At 46.5% G+C, this 19,015-nt stretch overlaps 1 pseudogene; it reads left to right on the top strand.

The window, feature by feature from the left end:
- Positions 1–5,650: 5,650 nt before the first annotated feature.
- LOC112302480 (microtubule-associated protein 1 light chain 3 beta pseudogene) lies at positions 5,651–14,472 on the top strand (annotated as a pseudogene).
- The last annotated feature ends 4,543 nt before the right edge of the window (positions 14,473–19,015 follow it).

Raw genomic sequence — 19,015 nt, forward strand, 5'->3', positions numbered from 1 at the left:
AGTCTCGAGGTAACTAGAAAGTCCTTACACTTAGATGTTTTGAAATACACTTCTAAATACCACTGCCATCAACACTCATTGATACTTCACTGGAATCAACCATTTTTCCTGACTTAACTAAGGTGTCATTCCCCAGGATTCCCACGAGATGGCAGCAGTACTCACTCTTAGAACATTTTGGAAATGACCATATTGTACTATCCATCAGTTCTAAACCAACTTCAAAGGCCTGAAATTATAGAAAATATGTCTCACCCTCATGGCTGCTAATGTAGAACTCAGAAACAAAAGGTAACCAGAAAGTCCTTTCATTTAAATGTAATGAAAGACACTTCTCAAATAACATTCCACCAACCCTTAGTAGATAATTCACTATAGCCAATGACTTTTCCTGCCGTCTGCACGAAGCTGTTATTCCCAAGTGACACATGAGATGGCAGCAGAGAGCCACACTTGGGACAATTTTCAAAGGGACCATCCTGTGCTAAGGCAAGTTTTAACAAATTTCAAAGGACTGAAATTATATACAGTATATTTCTTACTGTCATTGCTGTTAATATAGAAATCAGGAACAAAAGGTAACTGGTAAGCCCTGATATTTAAAAGATACTAAATACACGTCTAAATAACATTGCAATCAACATTCCTTAATACTCTACTACAGTCAACCACTTATCCTGCTCACCTGCCCCTAACATGTTATTCCTGAAATGCCCACGAGATGGCAGCAGAGATGCACACTTGGAACACTGCGCTATTCGCTTGGCCAAAAGAGTCATTTGGTTTTTAGGTAAAGACACAATGAAAGAGACGTTTTTCTTTTTCACCAATAACTGCATTGAACAATGTATTCACCGTTTTGTCCCACTGCTTTCTGCAACCTTTCAGGCATTTTCATAATTCCATCCTCCAAAAAGTTTTTCTCTTTTGGCCAAGCCAATAGAAAGCCAGTTTCAACAAACATTGCAGCATTGAAATTATATACAACATGTTTCTCTAAGTGCTCTCATTGCACTTCAGCCAGAATTCACTAAAAATGAGTGACTGGAAACTCCTTATATTTGGTAGTTATGTAATACACTTCTAAATGACCCGCAAAATGAATCAATTGGAGTTTAAAATAATTGGAACTGAATAATAAAAATAATATATTAAAAACCTATGGAAAAACATAGTGATAAATCTGCCCATTAGGGGGAAACAGTTGAAAATTCATATGTTTTGCATCCATATTACAAGCGCAGAAAAATAAATTAAATCCTGAGAAAGTACAAGAATGGAAATTTGCTAGTAGAGATGTCTGAAAGGGTATATACTTAAAACAATAGCAGTCATTACCTGTTTGGGTAGGATTTTGAATTAATTTTTATTCCTCTGTATAATTTAAGTAAGCTGCCACAAAAAAGGCAGTCTCAGTTTGGGTAAACAAAAAAATGTACAAGAGGAAAACTTGGTATAATTTAAGAATAAAAATAACCTAGACTGCTCTGGTGACAACACCAGAAGCCTTTTCTCTGCTCACCCAGCCTGATCTCCTCACTAGGAGGGACCCTTTTTCCAATGTGCATTTCTTTGTGTGCAAATGCAGCCGAGCAGAGAGGAAATGACGGGACCAGACCAGAAAGAGCAGAGAAACGCTGAGCAGCACAGCCTGAGAGGGAACTTGCCCTGGGGCTGCCTCACTTCAGGGCCCCCTCACAACCACCATGCTTTCACAACTAAGCAGCAGCACCATTGGGCTGACCCACAACAGTGCTGCTTCATGATGCACCTGGAACAATACTGAGCTTCCTAACAGCCTTGCTGCACTCACAGCCATTAGTATCAAAATGAAGCTATTTGCACTACTTACAGTTTCCTTCTTCCCCACACCCCAACTCCAGAACTCCTGCTGCCATTGAATTGGAGCTAATGACCATCACTGCACAGATGCCAGACACCAAAGACAGACTCGGGACCTGGACACAGGCCCTGGAGTACAGAACCTGGACCGCGGAGCAGACCCAGAACCAAAAGCTGAACCCCACACCCCGGCCCCAATCCCAAACTGTCCCCACAACCCAGGTCAGACCATGGACCCTGAATGCCAGACACTGGACACCAGAGACTGACAGAGAACCCTGGACACCGGGTTCCATACATCAGACCCTAGAGCCAGAGCTGCACCAACATCAACAACAAACGCCAACCCAGGACATGAAGCCACACCATAAGAGACTCCAGATCCCAGACACACAGACCCAGGAGACAGAACCCAGATGTGTAACCAGGACCCCACAGCCAGACTCCAGAGCTGGAGCTGGACAATGGAGCCCAGCTGCCAGATGCAGGAGCAGAACTGAGTCCTCACAATGTAAACAGAGCCAGGAGCCCATAAAGAACATTCCTGACTCTCTAAGTCCAAGCAGCTGGCTCACAAATACTTTTTCATGCCAGTGTAAGTGTAGAAGAGAAGAAAATAACTGGCATCACTGCTAAATTACGCCAAACCCTCTAGAAATAGACCAAAAAGGCTGACAGAAAAAAAAAATCATATACTTTTGCCAGGAGATGTCCATGATCTCTCAGCAGGTGCACTTTCCAGAAATTAGTGTCCCAGCCATGAATGTCACACGGCTGGCTCACCAAACCTGTGGGGGAGTAAAAAAATTTTTTTTCATACCTTCTAAGTTCTAACATCTGGGACAAAAATCAAATTAACATAAGCAAATTAACAGGAGATATTCAACGTCTAATACACATGGGGAATTAATATTCAAATGAATACCAAACACAATGAGTAATATTGGGTATATAGGGTATTTTGGAAAATGGAAGAACAGTCTTAGTTTTGAAAGATGAAATGGGGGACGTGCAGGTAATTTATAAAAAAGGGCAGCATACCCGCCAGGTTAAATTTCGTTGGGCAACCCCCAAAACTTTAAGACACAAGGAGTATTGTAAGAGGGTCAACAAGCTCTTGCTAGGAGTGTCACTGTCTGAAGCTGAGGTGATGGTGCTGAAGCTCTCTTCCCAAACCAAACTGTGGCAACTAAACCTCTTAGGAAGAAATGAGATGACAATCCTAAGTAATTTCTCAGTCTTCTGTTTCTTAACAGCCAGTTTAAAATCAACGTGCCAAGTGCAAAATGTTGGCTCTCTTCATGCCCACCTATGAAACTTCAAATAGAAGTTGTATATTCACAAACTAAATTAGTACATTGCTCCATATTTCATTGGCATATTCAGTTTTGAGAATAAGTTACTTTAGTTACATTGTTACATCTTCCTTAAGTAAATGTTGACATACGTGTACTCCCCAAATTCACCTCCTATTAAATATCTGACTGCTTGCTTACATGGTGGAGAAACAATTGTTCTTCTAACCTCAAGAATCTTTGGGCTGGTCTAATCCAACAGGTATGACACAGATTGGCAAATGAAACCACCAAGTTTGAGACGTACATAGGCACAGGAACCTCACAGGAGAGAGTCAGGAACCCCACATGCAGAAGAGCATCACGGATAGAACGTAAACTTGGGCACAGAAAACGTACTGAGGCCGTGATGGCCTGAGGGGCAATGGGGCTTCAAAGTGACCTTGCAAAATGATAGGAGCAGATGCTACCAAAAAGGTGCTATTCCCAAGATGTCCACAAGGTGGAGACAAAAGAGCATTTCCTGCGGGCCTCGACTCAGATGCTATCCCAAAGATGCACACTAGATGGCGATGTGTACCAGAGTGTGGAAAAGGGTCCCACTGAGAGAGCAGAGGTCCTGCCAAGTCAGCCCTGGGTCCTCTGACTGTTGGAAGTACTAGTACCTAAGAGAGGATGGAGTCCCACAGCATGAGCTCTGGGTCCTCCCCAGAGAGCATAAGAGGTCGTGTCCGGTCAGCTCTGGGTCTTATGAGCTAGGGGCCCCACCTGAGAGTGTAAGGGTCCTGTGACCTCAGGCCTGGGCCACTTGAGTGTGGAGAGGACCACATGACAGAGGGGCGTGTCCTGACACCGCACGCCTGTGTCCGGTGAGGGTTGACAAAGGCCCCTCCCTGTGAAATGGAAGTGTCCTGACCCTTCCCTTTGAGCCTGGTGACTGTGGGGAGGCGTCTGACTTGAGAGGAAGGGGTGGGGGGGGCCGTCACTTCGGCTCTGGGTCCCGGGAGCCCGCAGACAGCCCCCCTCTGGGAGGACGGGGCTCGGCCGCACCGGCCCTGTGGTCTCGAGGAGCGCAGAGGCTCTGGGTCCGTGGCTGCGGGGAACACCACGGCCTGTGAGTGTGACGGGTCCTGTCCCATCGCCTGTGCGCTGTGGGTGCGGGAACAGGGGCCTCCCGGAGAGAACTGGGGGTGCTGTCATTTCAGCCCTGGGTCCCGGGGTGGCAGGGAGAAGCCCGGCCAGGGAGAGGAAGCTGTGGTTCCGCGTCAGCGCTGGCTGCTGTGAGCAGGAGGAGAGGCCCCACCTGAGAGGACAGCTGGTGTTCTGACATCAGCCAGGGTCCCAGAGAGAGTGGGGGGTCCGATGTGGGATAGTCGGGGGTGCTCTCACCACCTCGGGGTCTTGTGGATGTGGGGTGGGGCCCTCACTGAGAAATCAGGGGGCCCTGCCATCTGAACTCTGGGTGCTGGGAGTGTGGGAAGGGGCCTCTCCCTGCCTGGAGTGGGGTCCCGTCACAGTGCAGAGGGCCCCGGACTGGGAGGGAGAGACGTCCTGCCTGACAGCCGAGTCCTGTGGGCGTGGGAAGGGCTCCCACCTGACAGAGCAGGGAGCCGGGCACACTGGCTCTGTCCCCTGTGCGTCTGGAAAACTGTCCCACCGGGGAGAAGAGCAGTTCCCATCACCCCGGCTCTGGGGCCCCTGACTGAGGGGAAGGGTTCCTCCTGGAGACCTGGGGGGGGGGGGTCCTGTCACATCGGCTCTGGGTGCTATGACCCTGGGGTAGGGTCGCACTGGAGACAGAAGAGGGCAGAAGAAGGCGTCAGACACCACTGTGGTCCCAGTTATTCAGCAATGCAGGTCACAGGCCACACCAGCCCCAGGGACTTCCGGACGCAGTGACTCCTGGCAACAACCGTCCCAACTTTAGCAACGGGGTTGGAGAGGGAGCTACTATGCTCTGGCACCTCTGCCTGACTCCTCGGGTCCACACGCCACCCGCTGCAATTTTGGTGCAATACCGTGGTAGTTAACTTTCACCTTTAGGGAAAACTGCTCACCGTGGGTACGGCAAGAAGACCGTTTCCGTCAGTCATGTCACTTGATCGGACCAGAGCTGTCCCCAAACTCTGTCTCAGCCCTTCCCCTGGCCGAGCACGCAGTGAGCACCAGAGTCCCCGGGGGCGGTGGCCGCTCGGAAGGGCCGTTTCTCTCACCAGGGACATTTCTGATGCATAAACGCTGACTCTCCCCACCGGCACCCGAACAGCCAAAGAAAGGGCTGGAGAGGAAAGCGCGCGTGTAACGAGCCTGCTGCGCGGGTCCCTGACTCGGGCGTCCCGGGCCTCCGCGTCTGCACGTGGGGTCCAGCGACCCTCTCCCTGTTGTCGCACCGCGGAAACGGGTGAATTCCTTCGTTCCTTCACTACAGTCCCCGGACGCCGGTTTTCCCGGTTCTTCTTCTTTCGGAACCAGGAGAGAGAGGGGTGAGCTCCGCGGTCTTGGAGAGCGCACCCATGTGGACCCTCAGCCGGCTCCGGATCCGCAAACCCCCGGACCCGCGCTGCGCCACGCGCGCCCGAGAGAGGCCAGAGGCCGGGTGCGCTCGGTCGTCCGGCGGTGAAGGCGCTCCACTCCGCTCTCCTCTCCTTCCCACCGGGGAGAGGACCCCCCAAAGCCGTGTTAGCGCGCGACTCCGTGTCCTCTCTCCTGCCCCATCGCTCTCCCCACAAACCCTCCTGGACTCTCTCACAGTTTCCGTCACCTGCGCCCACCCGCCGGTCCCCGTCCCCAAACCTCCCTTCTCTGCTTCCAGCGGAATTCCGCGCGGGCCCTTCCCCCTCCTGCTCCCAACGTAACCCGTCCAAACCTCCCGCAGGCGGCTCCGGCCCACCCTCTCCTGTCCCCACCGCGCACCAGGGTCCAGTCCTCTTTGCAGACACGCGCCGCCCTCCCCTTTTCACCCGGACTTGTCCCCGAACCCCGAACCACCGGATCGCAGCGCCGCCGGCCTCTCCTGGCCCCTCCGTCCCTCACCAGCCCCTCTGTCCCTCCCAGGGCAGCGTCCTGGTCGCTCCTCCCCGCGAAGTTCTCGAGGTTCCCGGGGCAGACATCCCTGCGCCCCCTCCGCTCTGCGTCCCAAGACATTCGCCCCCGCGCGACCCGCCACAGCCCCTCCGCCCACGCGGGTCCTCCGCTGGCGCGTCCCCGTCCTGTGTCCGCTGGGATGGGGGAGAGGGGACCGCGGGCCAGCGTGGGGACGGGCTGGATCTGAGAAGGGCTCTGAACCGAAGGGCTCAGGGTGCAGGGAGGCCGAGCGCAGCGCCGGGCAGGTGCGGTCTCGCCCCGGGAAGGGGGCGCGTTCACTCGGTGAACACGTGTGAACTATTTGCTGGTGTCCGGCTGGGGGACGGGCGTCTCGTGTGCAATACGGGCCACACACTGGTGAGAGGGACACACGCGGCTCCCTGTCCCGGCAGGTGGCCGAGATGCGGTGCAAGCGTCCAGGCTGCGCGGGCACCTGCCCGAGCGCAGCGGGCGGAAGGGACCCGACGCCCGGGGACGAGGAGTCACGGTGGTGAAGCGCCGCAGGCGTCCCAGGATGACGGCTTTCCTGTCATTGCTCACACGTCACTCCTGAATAACCGTTCTGTGACGTCACTAGCAGTAAATATTCTTGCTTTCCTGGATTCCGAGATTCACCACCTAAAATCTCCCTTAGGGACAATGCGGACATTGACCACATCGTGAGAAAAAAGGACCCACACATATGCTTCCTACAGGAGACATACCTCAGAAAGAAAGACCTACACAGACCGAAAGTGAAGGGTTGGAAAAAATATTCCAAGCAAATGCACGGGAAGAAAAACTTGGGGTAGTATAGGAGATCATTCTGTGTGGCGTGGGCCCAGCTCCCACTCGGAGAGGCCAGTGGAAAGCAAGGTCCGGCAGGCAGGACCCACACCCACAGATGGGTTCTGCCTGGGGAATTAGGCCTGCATTGTACCCAGGCGGCTTTGAAACTTGCTTTTTTGCTAAAATATCTTGTGAAGGAGCTGCGGGCAGGATGTCATCCACATAATGATAGATAATTGAACCAGGGAATCGATCTCTTACTGGCTGAATGGCTGTTTGACCGGAATGCTGGCAGATAGCTGGGCTGTTAAGCATCCCTGAGGCAGAACTCTCCATTGAAAGCGCTGCAAAGGCCGAGAGTTGTTAATGACTGGGAGGGAAAATGCAAAACCCTCCCGATCCCTTTCTGCTAAGGGATTGTAAAGAAGCAATCCTTTAGGTCAATAACTAAAAGCGGCCGATCCTTTGGACTGCAAGCTGGATTAGGGATTCCTGGCTGTAGGGGGCCCACAGGCTGGAGGGATTCATTGATTTTTCCTAGATCGTGAAGAAGCCTCCATTTGCCAGATTTCTTTGGCACAACAAAAATAAGCATATTCAAAGGGCTGTTAGAGGGGTCAATATGACCTACTTCTAATTGTTTAAACTAAAAGACAGGTCTGTTCAAGTGGCTCTCCTTCAAATGGCCACCGATCAACCCATACCGAGGTGTTGGAGAGCCAGGTGAGAGGTAGGGGAGTTATGAGAGCGGGGGCCACTAGGAAAGATGTGGCAGAGAAGTCTGCATCCCCCACTGACTGAGGAGATCAGGGCCCCAAATATTAAGGGGCATAGGCAAGATATAGGGTCGAATTCTCCCTACCTGCCCTTCTGGTCCGTAACATTTAAGAGCCCATGCACTGCTTTGTGGTTGAGAAACTCCTCCAGCACCTGTGACAGGAGTTCCGCTGTCTGTCAGAGGCCACTCCAGAGGCCAAAACTGATTTGAGGTAACGGAGATGTGGGCTCCCCTATCTATGAGGCCATGAAAGGTCTTATCCTTTATCTTTATTTGTAAGATTAGTTTATTTAATTTGATTGATTCTGTCCAAAAAGCTGTCTGATTGTCTGTACTACCGAAGCCTCCCTCTCCCCTCACTGTATTTTGAGTCTTTGACATCACGTAGGGGAGTAGGAGCAGCTGGGTAATAGGCGTCAGGGCAGGAATAAGATGATAACCAGAAGCTTTAAGCATGATTTTAATTTCCCCTTGATAGTCTTGGGTCAGTGACCCCTGGCTGAACAAAAATGCCTTTGGTAGTAATACTGGATCTCCCTAAGATTAAACCAACCGTTCCTGAGGGCAAAGGTCCCCAGACACCGGTGGGAGCTACAATTACTTGAGCCTGTTCCTTTAAGATGAGCTGGCCGGTGGTGACCAAGTCCAACCCTGCGCTTCCGCAGGTGGCTGCACCAAGGTTGGAAATTGTGCATTTCCTCGAATTCCCTGTTATTGATTGCTGTTCTGAAAGCTCCAATTGGGGTTGGGGGCGCTGGAGCAGGCGCCCCTTGCAAGTTTCCCTGAATGGGTTGGCCACTTTTGTCAAATTTAGAGCGGCATTCCCTTGCCCAATGTCTGCCTTTGCCACAGCGTGGACAATCCCCAGGGAGAAGCTTGTCTTTACCTTTTCCCCTTTTTGAGGTGGCCAAACAGTCCTTGCGCAGGTGACCAGGCTTTCCACAGTTGTAACATCTGGGATCTCCCTTAATTGCAGCTGCCAAGAGGGAAGCCTGATGCTGCTCTGTGCCGACATCTTGGCAAGCCTGATAAACTCACTGATGTCTTTGGTGGAAGTTCGCAGGGGTCCTGTAACGGCCCTGCCTGCAGTCTTTGCTAGCATTCTCATAAGCTGGCTGCCACAAAAGACTTGGCTGCTCTGTCATTATCTATTTGCCTTTCAATGGCTTCTTGGAGGCGATCAATAAAGTCAATATATGCCTCCGCAGCCCCTGACGGATATTGGTAGAGGAAGAAGTTTCCCTGGCCTGAGAATCGGGCGCAGCCTTCACGGCTCTGAGAGCAATCTGAGCACTCTGATTAAAAGCACGAGGATCAAGCCTGGCCTGACCCGTGGCGGGGACAAAATCCCCAGACCCAAGCAGCATAGAGAGGGTGACAGGGTTATTCATTTGTGCATTTTCGGCTGCTGGGTGGGTGGCTCGAGGAGAGTACTCTGAATGCCAGACTCAGTGAACTGAGCTGGAGTTAAGACTGTCCTGGCCGAAGCAATCCAGTCACAAGGGGCCATTCTGTAGCTGTCAGCGATGGCTTGGAATAGCCCGTTAGTATAAGGAGACTTAAGCCCATTCTCTCTAATGCCCCTTTTTAGATCCTTACACAGGGAAAAAGGAAAGGGCTCGTGGACATTTCTTTGACCCTTGACTATAATGGGGAAGACTGAAAGGGCATCTAAATTCCCAGCCTCCGCTGCCTGCCGAAGGCGCCGGCACATGGCCCTGACAGGATACCTGTCTGAATCTTCTGGCCCTCTTGCTGGAGAGTCATCCTGCGCGGAGGAACGCTCCCAGGGTTGAAGTAAGGAGCGCTGGCTGCGAGGCAGGTCCTCCGGTGGGGCTGCAGACAGAACTTTCATAGCTGGTTCTCCCACTACATCACACGTGACTCCCTTCTTTGAACTAGACTCCTTATCCTCCTCTGTGACTAGCTCCTGTTTCTTAGCCCACATGGGCAGGAGAGCAGTCTTGACTAGCCCCCAAGTTAATAAGTTTTGAGTTCCGATAGAAACACCACTGTCCTGTAGAGATTTTAACTTATCACCTGCTTCTTCCCAAACCTTGATATCTAAGGTTCCTTTGTCAGGAAAAGCAGGGTAACATTCCTTTATAGTTCACAAAAGCTGCATGAGATGCTGCTACTTCACCTTGCAACCCGCCCCCCGGAGGAGCTGCTGTAACACCCGCAGGGAAACTTCCTGCTCTTGAGATAAAGCAGAGCCCGTTCTTGCTATTTTTAAAGGGCTCCTTTTTACCTTCGACTGTTGTCTTTTCAGATTCTGCCGCCTGTGCTGAACCCCAGCTAGTTAGCTATTGAGGGATATAGTGTGGTGGGTCAAAATGTGCTGTTAGTGAAAGACAGTCAGGGAGAGGGGTACTGGACTCTCTGAGTACCCTCACCCTGCTTATGGGTTTCGGGTTCTCCCCCAGCATTTAGGACTGCGAGGGGGGGCTTGTAGTGCTAGGTGACCAGCCTTTACATGGCGCTTCCTGGATGAGCCAGAAGTTAAATTAAGCAGTGTTGGAGGTCCCAAAAAGCCCCTGCACGTCTCAGGAATTGATCCCAGACACCCTCACAAGGTTCCGACTCACGTGGGAACACCTGATTTCTCGGCGGAGGGGAGGAAGTGCCTTTGGTCTTCGGAGCTTGGCGAATGTCAAAAAGCTCTCATACAAAACCTGTGACTAACACTAAATTCTTCTGGAAGCGATCTTCAGAGTCTTAAGTCAAAATCGAAAGGACTACAAAAGGTGGCTTAAAAGAAAAAATTTGCTGAGATGCTTTTAAAATATCCCTGTAACTAGTTGCTGTTTTTAAAGCTGATTAAAGGGAAAGTCTTTGCTCTTTCTCCCAAGCCTAGACCTGGTTGGGGGTTGTGCCGCGGGGATGGGCTCATGAGTGTTTTTACAGTGGACTTCCGTCCTCTCGTTGCGTGGACTTTTGCTAGCGGCTGGTGAGAAACCTAGTGTTCTGTCCTGGTCCACGTCCAGCTAATCCTGTCACGGGTGAATTCTAGTGGTGAGCGCCCTCGTGGCTCTTAACTGCTTGACCTGTGCCCGAGAGATTACGGCAGATGCTTGGAAGAGAGAGCAAGGCTCCTGCTTACTAAAGAGGGTACAGTTGCAAAGTGGCGGCAAGGGAGTGTGACCCAGGAAGAAAACCCTTTTCCTCTGAAATCCAACACACCCTACAACCTAACGGAAAAGCACTCGGTGGAAAAGCACTCGGTGTCGTCGGCCCTTACCTGGGCTGATGCGCGCACTCTGACCAAGTTGGTGTGTTGACCACAACTGCGGCTCATGGCCCTGGGTCCCTGTTCCGGGCACCAGCTGATGCAGACCCTGGCCTGCAGTGTCTGCAGTGTTGTGGCTGAGATGAGACAAATTCACACGGACTACCGAGTCCTGTGGAGGAAAAGGGACGGCACGGACACTCTCTCAAGAGAAGAGCACCTCAGAGCGCCTGGGCCACTCTCTCAAAGGGAGAGCACCCCAAGCCTTGCCTGGACAGGCTTTTATTGCTTTTCTGGGCACATTACATTGAGGATGGTCTTCACTTACTATGCACAGGTTCGCTTTAGGTGGTTACCTTTTACAGAAAACAAAGGAGAGGATGTTGCTAATTACATAAAAAAACCAAGGATATTTGCAAATGTAAAGGGAAAAGTGGTTGAACAGGTTACACTTGTCCTTGGAAGGTTTAGCATAGATTTTAGGAAGTTACTTTACAGATATGCAGTAAAAGTTTGCTGCCTCAATTCAGGGTGAGGGAGTTTTAGCAAAAAGCAAGTCTCAAAGCGGCCTAGGTACAATGCAGGCCTGATTCCCCATGGGAAAACCCAACCGTGGGCATGGGTCCCGTGTGCTGGACCTCACTTTCCACTGGCCTCTCCAAGTGGGAGCTGGGCCCACACCATGCAGAACGGTCTCCTATAGGGTAGCAATACTCATATCAAACAAAATAGATTTCAAAACAAAAACCATAAAAAGAGACACTGAAGGACAATTCATAATTCTCAAAGGAACAATCCATCAAGAAGACATAAACATTGGAAACATATATGCACCCAACATAGGAGCACCCAAATACATAACCAAAATCTTGGAGGATTTCAAGAAAGATATATATAGCAACAAACTTATACTAGGGGGTTTGAACACCCCACTATCAACAATGGATATAGCTTGCAAACAAAATATGAAAAGGAATCTTGTGGCATTGAACAATGCCCTATATCAAATGGACTTAATTCATATATTTATATAAATATATCGTTTCATCCCCAAAAAGCACAACACACATTATTTTCAAATGAATATTGAACATTTTCAAAGATAGACCATATGAAAAGATACAAAACAAGCCTCAACAAATTCAAGAAAATTGAAATCATATCAATCATTTTTTCCAGATAAGAAAATATGACCAGGCCACGCACGACATGGCGGCTGCAGAGTCCGCCCCCCGCCCCGCCTCCAGGGGCGGTGCGCTGGTCACCTGATGCGGCTGCGGGCTGAGGAGACACAGGAGAAGTCGCTGTCGCCACTGTCGCATCCGACGCCTCCTGAAGCTGCAGGGACCATCTGCCTCACCGTCCCTCCTAAGGCTCCCGCGCCTGCCGTCAGAAGAGACCTTCAAGCAGCGTCGCACCTTCGGACAAAGAGTAGAAGACGTCCGACTTATCCGAGAGCAGCATCCGACCAAAATCCCGGTGATCATAGAACGATACAAGGGTGAGAAGCAGCTTCCTGTCCTGGATAAAACCAAGTTTCTTGTACCTGATCATGTGAACATGAGTGAACTCATCAAAATAATTAGAAGGCACTTACAACTCAACGCTAATCAAGCCTTCTTCCTGTTAGTGAATGGGCACAGCATGGTGAGCGTATCCACACCAATTTCAGAAGGGTATGAAAGTGAGAAGGATGAAGATGGATTCCTGTATATGGTATATGCCTCTCAGGAGACATTTGGAATGAAATGGTTGGTGTAAGACTAGAAAAATGCATCTGTTCTAGAATTTTTTAAACCCTTACCAACAGGAAAAAAAGGGATGTTACCAACTGAGATTGATCAGTTCATCTAATCACAGATCATCAAAAACAGTAGTGTTCCTGCCTAGGAGTTTTAGAAAGTTGTTTTTGTACTTCAAGCAGAAAAACTGAGCTCCAAATGAGCACACTCAGCTTTAGAAAACTATATTATTTAACCCAGGCTGTCTTGTTTTCAGATTTAGAAGTTTAAAAATAAAATAATTTGCATTCTGAGTTACCAATAAAATAGATCTTCAGTTATTTTAATGCTCTTTCCACAATAGGAACTTGCATTTTGAGTGTTCAGAGACAGTAAATCTTTTCTCTAGGTTCACAGAACCTGCCAACTTTTTAATTGAAGGGTTTCTACCTAACTAGAGAGGTCTCTAAGAGGATCTTTAAGCATAAGTTGTCAAGCATAGCCCCCCAAAACGCATTTGCCATAATAATTGGCAAGAAGCAGGCCAAATAGGGGTGTGTAAGAAAAGTGAACTTCTATTAAAGGTTCCTCCTGATTCCTAGTGAGTACACCCCAAGTCAACACTCTCTCAGTGTTATGAAGCTCTTACTTGGTTTGTTCTCCAGGCAGTAACACACAGAAAAATATCACTGCTCAGTAGGAACCTTGAATAATTTATTTTGGTCTAGTTTCTCAAAAGACCCAGAGAAGAAAAAGTGACATTTCTTCTGTTTCAGATATTCTCTGATCAAAGAGTTCAAACTAGTGCCTGCTTTGGTAATTAAACAAGCTATTGTATCAGTTTCACTCTTTAGGGCAGGGCTAGGACTACAGAATCCTCAAACTAAAAACGTTAAAATTCAGATGCACTTCTACATTTAGGCTTAAAGCTACAGATGATCCATGTTTTACGTTAGGTGTGTGACTAAAATATGTGATTAAAAAGTTACCACATTTTAAAGAGTATTTCAGTTATCACTGTTAGGTCAAACCACCATTGAAATTCCCGCACTGTAAGTGCGTGTCAGTTGTGAAGAAGGCAGTGAAAGGAGATATATTCTCTTCACGGATACTAATGTCAAAAAGTAAAACTTATTTTCCAAGTCCAACTAGAATAACCAATGCTTCCTACTACCTGCATGGGCTTCGTTATTTACTATTTTTATGGGAGTATCACAAAGAGATCACAGACCACTTTAGACTACATGTAGCGGGTCATGATCTGCCCTTGTGTATTTGGATGTGTATGGAATACCTGCATCAGTTAGTGGAAATCGTTTGTTGTAATGGAGGGATTAGGTAATATTACTGCATATGGGCCTTCAACCCCCAAGCTCCCATCACCTACTCCTGCTGCATGCGTCTGTCTACATGGCTAACTTTTAATATGTATATTTTTACATTATGTACATTCTTAATCGGCCTGTCTTGTTTAGATTGTATACATCATTATATCTGACATTGTTGTAACTACTGTGTGATCAGTAAGATTCCTATAAGAAATTTCTGCTTTTTAAAAAAAAATATTGAGGTGAGAGGGGTGACTTATATCCCATATTAGTGGGTGGTCACTCTATATTTATAGGATCTTTAAAACAACTACATTTTTAATGAACTAAGGGGAATAAAGGCACAATTAAAAACTGTAATCAAAGCTCAGTTTAATGGATCAGTGTCTGAGACTTACAAACCTGCATATTGTCTATAGTAGCCAAAGCCAAACAACTAATGTCCTTCCTAAGGAGAAGCACCCAGACTGGTTTTGCTGTGTGGGACAGCAGCTGAGTTGGAGGGACATCCACCTTTGAAGGTCTCTGCCCTGTCATGGGCACCTTCTTCACCTTGGTCAAAGTTCTCCCAATTGGTTGAGGGCCCTGGTCAGGAGGCATGGTTGGAGTATTGTCCCAATATCCCAAGGTTGTGACTTTGATCCCCAATCAGGACACATACAAGAGTCAACCAATGAATGCATAAGTAAGTGGAATAATGAATCAATGTCTCTATCTCTCCCCTCTTCCCTCCCTTCCTCTCTCAAATCAATAAAACTTCTAAAAAATCAAAAAAAAAAAAGAAAAGAAAATATGACCCACACATATGCTGCCTACAGGTGACCCACCTCAGAAAAAGGGGCCTGAAACTACAAACCAATCTCAAGGAAAAAAATCAAAAACACTCAAATACATGCAGATATTAAACAATGAATGGGTTAATAATGATATCAAGGAAGAAATCAAATGAACACACAACAATCCAAAACCTATGGGGCACAGCGAAGGCAGTCCTGAGAGGGAAGCTCACAGTGACACAGGCCTACCTAAAAAAGATAGAAACATTTCAAATAAATACCTAACCCTACATTTTCAAGAACTGGAGGAACAACAACAAAGCCCAGACCTAGTAGAAGGAAGGAAATAACCAACATCTGAGCAAAATTAAATGACATAGAGACTGAAAGAGCAATCCAAATGACCAATAAATCCAAGAGCTGGTTCTTTGAAAAGATAAACAATATCAACAAACCTTTAACCAGACTCATCAAGAAAAAAAAGTAAAAAGACCCAAACAAATAAAATCAGACATAAAAGAGGAGAGATCACACCTGATACTACAGAAATACAAGGAATTTTAAAAATTCATATGAACAACTATATGCCAAGAAATTTGAAAACCTGAGTGAAGTGGATGAATTTCTAGAAAAATATAATCTCCTAAAACTGAAAGAAGGAGCAGAAATCCTGAAGAGACCTATAACAGCTGATGAAATCTAAGAGGTAATCAAAAAACACCAGACACAAAAGCACTGGGCCAGACGGTTTCACAGGATATATTTACAAAACATTTAAGGAAGACCTAACCCCTCTCCTTCTCAGTCTATTCCAAATAATCCAAGAAGGAAGACTCCCAAACTCTTTTTATGAAGCCAGCATCATCCTAATACCCAAACCGGATAAGGACACAACAAAGAAAGACAACTAGAGGCCAATATCGCTAATGAACATAGATGCTAAAATCCCCAACAAAATATTGGCAAATCAAATCCAGCAATACATTAAAAAGATCATACACCATGATCAAATGGGATTCATCTCAGGGATGCAAGGATGGTAAAATATTCACAAATCAATAATGTAATATATCACAAACAAAATGAAAGACAAAAATCACATGATCATTTCAATAGATGTAGAAAAACATTTGATAAAGAATGTTGCACCCACTGACGCCAGAAACAGACGTTCGGAGACTTTCAGGACATTTACAGAGATGTTACTTTAATGGCCAACTCTTTTAACCTGCGCAGGGGCGGACTCTCGATGTGTCCCGGAGACACGGTGCTCTGAAGAGCTGCAGATGAGAGCCGCGCCGAGTGCTCACAGGCTAGCCCTTTTATATGCGCGCGCGAAGCAAGCAAGCAAGTTACAAAAGCAGATGTGGCAGTTAGCAATTGGCTATTATTTCTTGGCACACTCAGGGTTGGTTACCAGGACAGGGGAGATGTTCACAAGAATAAAATGTTCTCCTAAGCTGCTGTTACAACAAAGAACAGCACCCGTTTATGATAAAAATACTCAGCAAAGTGGGAGCAGAGGGAGCATTCCTCAATATAATTAAGGCTACAGCCAACATCATACTCAATGGGCAAAACCTAAAAGCTTTCCCACTAAGATCAGGAACAAGACAAGGGTGTCTGCTTTCACCACTTCTATTTAACATAGTATTGGAAGTCCTAGCCACAGCAATCAAGACAAGAAGAGGAAATATAAGACATCCAAATTGGAAAGGAGGAAGTAAAACCATCACTGTTTGCATATGATGTGATAGTGTGTGTAGAAAACCCTGTAGACTCCACAGAAAAACTACGTGACCTAATAAGTGAACCTGGCAAAACAGTGGAATACAAAGCCAATATTCAGAAATTGAAGGTATTTTTATATACCAACAATGAATATCAGCATCAGAAATCAAGAAAAAATATCATTTGCTATAGCAACAATAAAAAATAAAGTACCTAGGAATAAACCTTACCAAAGAGGTAAAAGACCTGTACTCAGAAAACTACATAACACTGAAGAAAGAAATTAAGGAAGACACAAATAAATGGAAGCATGTACCATGCTCATGGATTGGAAGAATTAACATCATCAAAATGTCCATACTATGCAAAGCAATTTATAGATTCAATGCAATCCCTATAAAATACCAATGTCATATTTCACAGACATGGAACGAACTTTTCAAAAATTTACATGGAAACATAAAAGACAACAATTTGTGAAAGAACAAAGTAGGAGGGATAACAATAGCTGATATAAAACTATATTACAAGGCCACAATAATCAAAATAGTCTGGTGTTGGCATCAGAACAGACTCAGAGACCAATGGGACAGAATTGGGAGTCCAGAAATAAACCCATGTGTCTATGGTCAATTAATATTCAACAAAGAGGACAGAAGCATAAAATGGTGTAAAAATAGTCTTTTCAACAAATGATGTCAGGATATCTGGACAGCCACACGCAAAACACAAAGAAATTCAACCACCAACTTACACCACAGATAAAAATAAACTCAATATTGACAAAAGACTTAAATATAAGTCACAACACCATAAAAGTCCTAGAGAAAGACACAGGCAGGAAAATTTCAGATATTCCACACAGAAATACTTTCACCTATACATCCTCTATATTAAGGCACATAAAGGAAAGAATATACAAGTGGGACCTCATCAAAATGTATTTGCCAATGAAACCTCAAACAAGGGTTTGATCTACAAAATATATAAAGAACTCACACACCTCCATGCCAGGTACACAAGCAACCCAATTCAAAAATGGGCAAAGGACCTGAACAGACACTTCTACAAGGTGGACATACAGAGGGCCCAGAGACATATGAAAGGATGCTCCCTATCTCTAGGTATCAGTGATATGTAAATTAAAACCACAATGAGATACCACTTCAGACTGCTCAGAATGCCATAATTAACAATTCAAAACAAGTGCTGGTAAGGTTGTGGAGAAAAGGGACCCTAGTCTGTTGTCGGTGGGAATGCAGACTAATGCAGCCACTGTGGAAAACAGTATGGAATTTCCTCACACCCACAAAAAAGGAACTGCCTTTTGATCCAGCAGTACCATTGCTCAGATTGTACCCTAAGAATCCTGAAACACCAATTCAAAAGAATCTGTGCACCCCAAGGTTCATAGCAGCACAATTTACAATAGCCAAATTTGGGAGCAACCTGATTGCCCATCAGCAAATGAGTGGATCAAAAAACTATGGTACATTTACATAATGGAATACAACACAGCAGAAAGAAAGAAGGAGCTCCTACCCTTAGTAACAGCATGGATGGACTGGAGAGCATTATGCTAAGTGAAATAAGCCAGGTGGTGAAAGAAAAATACCATACGATCTCACCTATAAGTTGAACCTAAACAAGAAAACACACTAGCAAGCAAACTATAATCAGAGACATTGAAATAAAGAACAAACTGATAGTAACCAGAAGAGGGGGGGGGACAGTGGGGGAAAATAGGAGAAGGGCCATCAAAGAACATGTATAAAGGACACATGGATAAAGCCAAAGGGTGTAGGTACAAGGGTCAGAGGCAGGATGAATGGGGCGGGGGGCATTTTTTGGGGGGAAATGGGACAACTGTACTTCAACAACTACAAAAAACAAAAAACTTAAGCAAACAACTAAAACAGGAACAGAATCACAGAAATGGAGATCACATGGAGGGTTATCAGTGGGGAAATGGAGGAGGAGAATGAGTAGAAAGGAACAGGGAAGAAGCATATTTGGTAGGCACAAAATAGACAGGGGGACATTAAGAATAATATAGGAAATGGAGAAGCCAAAGAACTTATATGTACGACCCAAGGACATGAACTAAGGGGTGGGGAAATTGCTGGAGAGAAGGGTGTAGAGGGCGGAGGGTGATAAAAAGGGAGAGAAAATTGGACAACTGTAATAGTATAATAAATAAAACATACTTTAAAAAAGGATCCTTACATTAAAAAATACCCTTCAGAGAGAACAAATTTCCAGAAATCATAAACTTATACTATACGGCCATAGTAATCAATACTGCATGGTACTTACATAAAAAGAGACCTACAAACTAATGGGACATAATAGAGAGCTGAGTAATAAACCCAAATCATTATGGTCAATTAATATTTTACAAAGGACACAAGAAGGTACAATGGGGTAAAGACAGTCTATTTAATAAATGGTGTTGGGAAAACT

This window comes from Desmodus rotundus, chromosome 11 (genome assembly GCF_022682495.2).
Source record: "Desmodus rotundus isolate HL8 chromosome 11, HLdesRot8A.1, whole genome shotgun sequence".
Taxonomy (NCBI): Eukaryota; Metazoa; Chordata; class Mammalia; order Chiroptera; family Phyllostomidae; genus Desmodus; species Desmodus rotundus.